We start from the raw sequence: 9,413 nt of genomic DNA, 5'->3' as shown, positions 1-9,413 counted from the left end.
GCACCACACTTCCAGGCAGAATTAGTAATTGCCCAGTATATATGCTTCCACAAGACTGTTTTCATGCATCTAACCCTGTTTTAGACTTCACCTAGTTATAAATATGTGTTCATAGGTTTGTCTCCTCCCAAACTCTACCCACATCTTACCTCCAGACTTGTGGGCAGGGCTATTATTTACTCATCTCTGTATCTCCTAGCAATGGGCCTGGCATGCAATAAGATGAAAAGCCATACACACACTACCACATACAAAATAGATAATCAACAATCAAATATACAGTACAGGAAACTCTACTCAGCCTGTACTACAGCCTACTCTGTAATAACCTATGTGGGAAAAGAATCTGAAAAAGAAGGAATCTGTATATATCTATCACTAAATCATTTTACTGTACACCTGAAACTAACACAATATTGTGAATCAACTATACTCCAATATAAAGTTAAAAAACATTTGTAAAGGATGAAATGGTAAATAGGTTTGATTGCATGCACCAACGCCAGACAATTGATTGCAGCTGCCTGGATTGCTACATCGAGATGAACTATTTCTCTGGCTTGTGGAAAGGCATCATGTGATCCATTAATTCTGTCTGCCCTGGCCTCAGGAATAAACATCTCTTCTGAAAGAAATGGGAATACCAGACCACCTGACTGGCCTCTTGAGAAACCTATATGCAGGTCAGGAAGCAACAATTAGAACTTGACATGGTTCCAAATAGGAAAAGGAGTACGTCAAGGCTGTATATTGTCACCCTGCTTATTTAACTTATATGCAGAGTATATCATGAGAAACTCTGGGCTGGAAGAAGCACAAGCTGGAATCAAGATTGCCGGGAGAAATATCAATAACCTCAGATGTGCAGATGACACCACCCTTATGGCAGAAAGTGAAGAGGAACTAAAAAGCCTCTTGATGAAAGTGAAAGAGGAGAGTGAAAAAGTTGGCTTAAAGCTCAACATTCAGAAAACGAAGATTATGGCATCTGGTCCCATCAGTTCATGGGAAATAGATGGGGAAACAGTGGAAACAGTATCAGACTTTATTTTTTTGGGCTCCAAAATCACTGCAGATGGTGACTGCAGCCATGAAATTAAAAGACACTTACTCCCTGGAGAAAAGTTATGACCAACCTAGATAGCATATTCAAAAGCAGAGACATTACTTTGCCAACAAAGGTCTGTCTAGTCAAGGCTATGGTTTTTCCTGTGGTCAGGTATGGATGTGAGAGTTGGACTGTGAAGAAAGCTGAGTGCTGAAGAATTGATGCTTTTGAACTGTGGTGTTGGAGAAGACTCCTGAGAGTCCCTTGGACTGCAAGGAGATCCAACCAGTCCATTCTGAAGGAGATCAGCCCTGGGATTTCTTTGGAAGGACTGATGCTAAAGCTGAAACTCCAGTACTTTGGCCACCTCATGCGAAGAGTTGACTCATTGGAAAAGACTGATGCTGGGAGGGATTGTGGGCAGGAGGAGAAGGGGATGACAGAGGATGAGATGGCTGGATGCTGGATGGCATCACTGACTCGATGGATGTGAGTCTGAGTGAACTCCGGGAGTTGGTGATGGACAGGGAGGCCTGGCATGCTGCGATTCATGGGGTTGCAAAGAGTCGGACACGACTGAGTGACTGAACTGAACTGAACTGAACTGAATGACAGGGTTGTCTAGACCTGGCCTGGGTGCTCTGTAACTTTTGTGGTGGAGCTTTGGAGAAGCCTAGGGAAACTACAATGGCTTCTTCACTCCCAAAGAATCTTGTCTCACAACCAACCACTATGAGAGAGACGATTGGCAACAAGAGTTCCTCATCCAGACAGCAGTCTTGTCATGACTTCCACCCAAAGCCTGTGTTTGCTTTTCACGGCTGGCCAACCACAGCTTCAGGAGAGCTGTTTTTGTTTTTAGATATTACAAGGAAGGGAGAAGAGAGCATGAGAGTAAAGACATTTCCTGTTTCTGGTTGTTGCTTCTCCCATGCCAACTCTGAGCTTTGTGTGACTGTATCCAAATGCCACGGATATGCCAGTTGGCATTAAGAGCAAATGCCAGTTGCTCTTAAACTGAGCTTGAAGACGGGAAGGGATTTTACCAGAAAGAAGTGAGGCTGTCCCATCTGAAAGCACCAGCTGAACCTTAGAGCAGAATGCTGGCCAGGATCCAGGGAAGTGCAAAGCTGCAGACACAGCTCCCTAATCACCTACCCTACAGGGGAGGTTCCTTACAACCCGAAGCTTGCAGGATCCCAGTTCCCCAAACGAGAATTGAACCTGGACCACGGCAGTGAAAGCCCAGAATCCTAACCACTAGGCCACCAGGGAGCCCCCCTTCCCGCCCCCTGCCACCGGTTGGCCTCGTCTTAAATGTTTTGTCCTTGACAGAACCCTTCTCATCCTCCATCCCTCCATCCACTCACTTAGCATCTACTGCTCACCAGGCTCACTGCCAGGTGCTGGGGTGACAGACAAGTGTTTACACAATCCTCTTCTTCAGGGCATTCCCTCAAACAGCACCACCAATTCCAAATCACAATAATAGAAGTATGCAGCTACGGAAATCAGTTCAAAGTGTCTTCACGAGGAGGTCAAAGGATTCACAGCAGAGGAGCTGACTTTTGAAGCATGAGATGGTGAAACGACCATCAGCCAAATAGAAGAAATAGAGAAGGGTTTTCTGTGCCCTGGGAAAGGCAGGTCCGTGGATAGCACAGTTCAATAGCATCATGTTGTGTGTCTTAAAATGTTTTCTTTCTTTCAATGTAAATGTTTAAAATATGCTATAAAAATCTGTCTTGTTTGTAGAGATGTGGATGGACCTAGACACTGTCATTCAGAGTGAAGGAAGTCAGAAAGACAAGAACAAATGTCGTATATGAATGCATATATGTGGAATCTAAAGAGGTGGTATAGATCTTATTTGCAAAACAGAAATAGACACAGATGTAGAGAACAAATGTATGGACACTAAGGTGGGGAAAGAGGGAGGGTGGGATGAACTGGGAGGTTGGGAATGACATATATGCAGTATTGATACCATGCATAAAATAGTTAACTATTCAGAACTTATGGTATAGTTCAGGGAGCCCTACTCAGTGCTCTGTGATGACCTAAACGGGAAAGAAATCCACAAAGGGGGATATATGTATATGTGAGGGCTTCCCCAATGGCTCAGCAGGTAAAGAATCCTCCTGCATTGCAGGAGACATAGGAGACTTGGGTTTCATCCCTGGGTTGGGAAGATCCTCTAGAGGAGGGCATGGCAACCCACTCCAGTATTCTTGCCTGGAGAATGCCATGGCCTGAGGAGCCTGGTGGGCTGCAGGACACAACTGAGCCACCACACACGCTCACATGTGTGTGTAAAACTGACTCACTTTACTGCATGGTAGAAACTAACAACATGGTAAAGCAACTACACTCCAATAAAAATTAATTTTAAAAAATAAAGAGAAAAAATAAAATTTGAGAACCTGTCTTGGGAATCCCCTGGCGGTCCAGTGGCCAGGACTCCATGTTTTCACTACCATGGTGTGGGTTTGATCCCTGATTGGGGAACTAAGATCCCACAGGCTGCAAGACACTGCCAAGAAAACAAAACAAAACAAAATATCTCCTCTTATCCTCATGACAACTCTGTGAGAGAACTACTGTTATCCTTATTCTACAGATGAGGACGTTGGAGAGGTTATATGATTTGCTCAAAGCCACTCAGAGTAGCAGAGTCAGTGTTTGAGTTGGTTTCAGTTTGACTCCAAAGGCTCCAGTTTCCATTGTCTCTGTGGTGCTTGGTGGTGGTTTAAAGTTGTATCCGACTCTTACGACCACATGGACTGTAGCCTGCCGGGCTCCTCTGTCCATGGGATTCTCCAGGCAAGAATACTGGAGTGGGTTGCCATTTCTTTCTCCAGGGAATCTTCTCAACCCAGGAAACGAACCTGGGTCTCCTGCATTGCAGGCAGATTCTTTACCGACTGAGCTACAAGGGAAGTTTATGGACATATAGCCTGTGGGCTGGATATATGGCCCACATGTGTGTTTTGTTTGAGTGGCACAAACTTTTTAAAAAACTAGTTGGCTCACATAGTATCTTGTAAATTTTGAATTAGTTTCCAACTAACTTTCACATGAAAATCCAGATTTCTAGATGTTCTCAAAAACTCAGTATTCTTGCCTGGAGAATCCCATGGCCTGAGGAGCCTGGTGGGCTGTAGGACACAACTGAGCCACTACACATGCTCACATGTGTGTGTAAAACTGACTCACTTTACTGCATGGTAGAAACTAACAACAGGTAAAGCAACTACACTCCAATAAAAATTAATCTTAAAAAATAAAGAGAAAAAATAAAATTTGAAAACCTGTCTTGGGAATCCCCTGGTGGTCCAGTGGTCAGGACTTCATGTTTTCCACTGGTGGGCCAGTGGTTAAGAATCTGCCTGCCAACGTAGGGGACACGGGTTCTAACCCTGGTCCAGGAAGATTCCACATGTCACAGGGCAATAAAGCCCATGTGCCACAACTAGTGAAGCCTGCTGCTGCTGCTGCTAAGTCGCTTCAGTTGTGTCCGACTCTGTGCGACCCCATAGACGGCAGCCCACCAGGCTCCCCCATCCCTGGGATTCTCCAGGCAAGAACACTGGAGTGGGTTGCCATTTCCTCCTCCAATGCATGAAAGTGAAAAGTCAAAGTGAAGCCGCTCAGTCGTGTCCGACTAAGACCCCATGGACTGCAGCCCACCAGGCTCCTCCATCCATGGGATTTTCCAGGCAAGAGTACTGGAGTGGGGTGCCATTGCCTTCTCCACTAGTGAAGCCTGCAAGCCTCAGTTACTGGACCCAGATGCTCTAGAGCCCGTGTTCCACAAGAGAAGCCATCGCAGTGAGAAGCCCACGCACTGCAACTAGCTCGCTGCAACTAGTTGCCCACATGTAGCAATGAAGACCCAGCACAGCCAAAAAAAAAAAAATTTAATTTTAAATTAAATATAAAAATAAAAAACAACACAAGATTTTAAAAAAGAAAGAAAACTCAAAATTGTGACATCATTACGTAAACCTCTCACCTGGTTGAAGCTAGAATGGGAGTGTCCTCTGTTTTGAGGCAGGGCGTGTGTCCTCCAGTTCACCACTCCCCCACCTTCACTTTCACTCACATAAAAAACACCTGGCCTTGTAGGCCCGCAAGCTTGAAGCCCTTTTTCTGGGCTCTGCCATTGTGTGGAAACAGGATTCCAAAGTAGCCCAGAGTTTCTACAGAGCCTGTACTGATGCTTTCTGAACAAAAAGCAGATGGAATCACTGTGATACTATGCCACGCGGCTGTAACAAGGGTCTGAAAAGCATTGTTTCCTCCTATACTTTTTTTTTTAAATACTCTATAGTTGCTTTACAACGTTGTATTAGTTTCTGTTTTGAATCATGTTTTCATGTTCTGAAACAACAGGTTTCAGGCCTGTGTATACATATATCCCCTCCCTCTTGGACCTCCCTCCTACTCCACCTTTCTAGGTCATCACCGAATACGGAGCTAGGCTCCCTGTGCTGTGCGGCAGGTTCTCACTAGCTATCTGTTTTATACATGGTAGTGTATATATGGACTCCCCTGGTGACTCAGAGGTGAAAGAATTAGCCTCCAATGCAGGAGACGCAGTTTCAATCCCTGGGTTGGGACTATCCCCTAGAGAAGGAAATGGCAACCCACTCTAGTATTTCTTGCCTGGAAATCCCATGGACAGAGAAACCTGGCAGGCTACAGTCCGTGGGGTCCTAAAAGAGTTGGACATGACTTAGCAACTGCCCAACAACAATGTATCTATGTAAATCCTAATCTTCCAGCTTGTCCTCCCCTCCCTTCCCCCCAACTGCCTGTGTCCACACGTCTGTATCTCGATTCCTGCCCTGGAAATAGGTTCATTAGCTGTAAGCCCACTGGGCTTCCCAGGTGGCATTAGTGGTAAAGAACCCGCCTACCAATCAGGTAGATGTAAGAGATATAGGTTCGATCCCTGGGTCGGAAAGATCCCCTGGAGGAGGGCATGGCAACCCACTCCACTATTCTTGCCTGGAGAATCCCATGGACAGGGAAGCCTGGTGGGTTTCGGTCCACAGGGTCCTAAAGAGTCGGACACGATAGAAGCAACTTTGTGTATGCACGCAAGGCCACCATAATCCAGTATTGCTACACCTTACAGCAACGGGGAGAGAATGTGAGGCCAGAGAGGTCGGCAGGGGCCAGATGATGCCCCTGAGGAGTTCAATTTTGATCTTACTGGGTGCGAGGTATCTCTGTGACATCCCGGTGGAGGGGGGCTCCGATGGGCAGCTGCACACAGAGCTCGTGAGGAAGAGAGGGGCTGGAGTCATCATCCCCTGATAGAGTCGGAGGGGGCGGAGTACAGACTCTCCTGAGAAGACAAGTGATAAGGAGCCTGGGCAGGAGGCTGTGAGGAGCACAACCAGTTCAGAGGAAGAAGGAGTGGGCAGAGACGGAGAAAGAGGAGAGGATGAGTGCTGAGGAAGCCAAGAGAGAAGAATTTGCAGGCAACACTGGTGGCATGTGGGATATTAAAGAGAGATCAAGGCAACTGGGGGTCAGCGCTGGGCACCCCAGAAATTTCAGCCAGTGAGACAAGGCCAGGGAAGGCTAGAAATCAGATCACAATGGGTTAAGGATGGATTGGCGAGGCGTTTAATACCAGGAAATGAGGCAAAGTTGGCCCTCGATAAGCTCACCCCTAGAGAATGTAGCAAGCAAGATGCAACACATCTGGGGTGAGACTGGCTCCTCTTTCAGAGGTGGGACTGAAGTTCATGGACGGCCAGGGCTGATATCAGAGACCAGTGTAATCTCAGGGAAGCATATCTGAGGCTGAAACCCAGTCAGGGGGAGAGAGAAAGCAAAAGCTGCAACCCCAGCTAACCCTGGCCGGGCTTGGTGTCGACAGCAGCAGACGCGCTCTCCCATCCCCCACAGCGTAACCTGTCGAGGCAGCCAGTGCCCTCCAAGGTCCAAGCAGCGCTGATGCTCTCATACTTACACTCCAGGGCTCCTAGGTCGACTGTCAGAGGCTAGGCTGGGGCACATGTGCAGCCCTGCCAAACCCACACTTCAGGCTGTCTCACTAGCCTTCTCCATTTTTAGCTTCTCTATTTTTAAATTTTATTTATTTAAATTTTACTTTTTTGGATGTGCTGAGTCTTTGTTGCTGCGCGTGGACTTTCTCTAGTGGTGGCGAGCAGAGCCTACTGCGCAGTTGCAGAGCTCAGGGTTCATTGTGGTGGCTTCTCTTGTTGCAGAACACGGACGCTAGAGCACAGGTTTCAGTAGCTGCGGCGCGCAGGCTTTAGTTGCTCTGCAGCATGTGAAATCTTCCCGGCCTAGGGACTGAACCCATGTCCCCTGCACTGGCAGGCGGATTCTTAACCACTGGACCACCAGGGAAGTTCTCTATGCAATTGTTTTTGTCATTTAATTGATATTTGCCCCTTTCTGCCCCTGCCACCTTTTTTTGGACAGGAAAGTAGGATTTATTGGTGGGTAAATGTAAGGAGGGGACAGCATCAAGGCTCTCATGAGTGCAGGGCCTTCTATTTATCCCGAGGGCCATGATTTGGGATGTATCTGACCCCACAGCCATCCCGGATGAGCCCCTTTTCTGCCTCCATGTTTTCAAATTCATCCACATTAACCTTAATACATCCCCGCTTCTTGGAGACGTGGATCTTCTGGCGGCCAGGGAACTTGAACTTGGCCCTACGGAGGGCCTCAATCACACGCTCCTTGTTCTGCACCGTGGTGCAGATGGACATTATGATTGGCCAATGTGGACCCTGGCTGCTGTGCCCTGGGGCTTTGAAAAGGTGCCGTGGACACCTGTCTGGGGCCTGGGACTGGGGACAGCATGCCAGGAATAAATGTCCACTGGAAAGGTCTGTCTCCAAGGTCCCTTAGGGCAACCTGTACAGACAACAGGCTGCATATACTATCAGGGAGCCTGCAGTTTGCAGCCACTGCACCCTGGGCCCGCATGGGTACCCTAATCTTACAAGACTGAGTGGGCAAAGGGAAAACACTGAGCTGACCCCATTGTGGTGTCAGGTAAAAGAATGTCACCAGGCCCCTGAAAGCAATGGGTTTGGGCCACAGGCAAGTGCTCGTTGCCCTGAGAGTGAGTGACAGGTGTTCAGCAGCGAAGGAAAGGGGCAAATTTAAAGAAGGCTTGTGGCTCATACAACTCAACATCAAAAAAACAATCCAATTGGAAAATGGGCAGAATCTCTGAAAAGCCATTTTTCCACAGTAGACATATAGATGGCCAGCAGGCACATGAAAAGATGCTCAGCATCACTAATCACCAGGGAAATTCAAGTCAGAACCACAGTGAGCTATCACCTCCCACCTGTCAGGATGACTATCACCAAAAAGACAACAGATAAAAAGTGTGGGTGAGGGCGTGGAGAAAAGGGAACCCTCGTACACCGTTGATGGGAATGTGAATTGGTACAGCCACTATGGAAAACAGTATAGAGGTTCCTCATTAAATTAAAAATAGAACTACCATACAATCCAGCCATTCCACTCCTGAGTATTTATCCGAAGAACAAAAGCACTAATTAGAAATGTGGCCACTCTTGCCTTCTAAGATGGCCCACATTCCGCCTGCGGAGTGTGTTTCTCTCTAAATAAGTCCACTTCTTACCTATCACTTTGTTTTTCACTAAGTTCTCTATGATGAGACATCAAGAACCTGAGCTTCATTAAGTCCTGACTCCAGCCTCCAGGACCTTCCCTGAGTTCCAAAGTAGCTAATCAGGAGAGGAGCAGCCAAGAAACCACCTGAGGCAAAATTCCAGGGACTAGAGCAGCTCATCTGGAGAAGGCAATGGCACCCCACTCCAGCACTCTTGCCTGGAAAATCCCATGGGCGGAGGAGCCTGGTAGGCTGCAGTCCATGGGGTCACTAAGAGTCAGGCACGACTGAGCAGCTTCACTTTCACTTTCCACTTTCATGCATTGGAGAAGGAAATGGCAACCCACTCCAGTGTTCTTGCCTGGAGAATCCCAGGGACGGGGGAGCCTGGTGGGCTGCCGTCTATGGGGTCGCACAGAGTCGGACACCACTGAAGCGACTTAGCAGCAGCAGCAGCAACAAGTGCCAGTGATGTAATGTACAACATGATCAATATAATGAACACTGCTGTATGTTATATTTGAAAGCTGTTAAAAGAGTAAATCCAAAGAGTTCTCATCACAAGGAAAAACTTTTTTCTATTTTTTAAATTTTGTCTCTGTATGAGATGACAGATGTTCACTAAACTTACTGAGGTAAACATTTCATGATGTGTGTAAGTCAAATCACTATACTGGGCACCTTAGGCTTATACAGTGCTGTATGGCAGTTCAGTTCAGTTCA

General features: G+C 47.1%; 1 pseudogene; it reads right to left on the bottom strand.

Annotated features, from left to right (window-relative positions):
- Positions 1 to 7,929: 7,929 nt before the first annotated feature.
- LOC138983991 (small nucleolar RNA SNORA70) lies at positions 7,930 to 8,029 on the bottom strand (annotated as a pseudogene).
- Positions 8,030 to 9,413: the final 1,384 nt, after the last annotated feature.

This window comes from Bos mutus, chromosome 19 (assembly GCF_027580195.1).
Source record: "Bos mutus isolate GX-2022 chromosome 19, NWIPB_WYAK_1.1, whole genome shotgun sequence".
NCBI classification, from domain to species: Eukaryota; Metazoa; Chordata; class Mammalia; order Artiodactyla; family Bovidae; genus Bos; species Bos mutus.
Note: the sequence above shows the minus strand (reverse complement) of the source record. Positions and strands in the feature narration are given on the sequence as shown.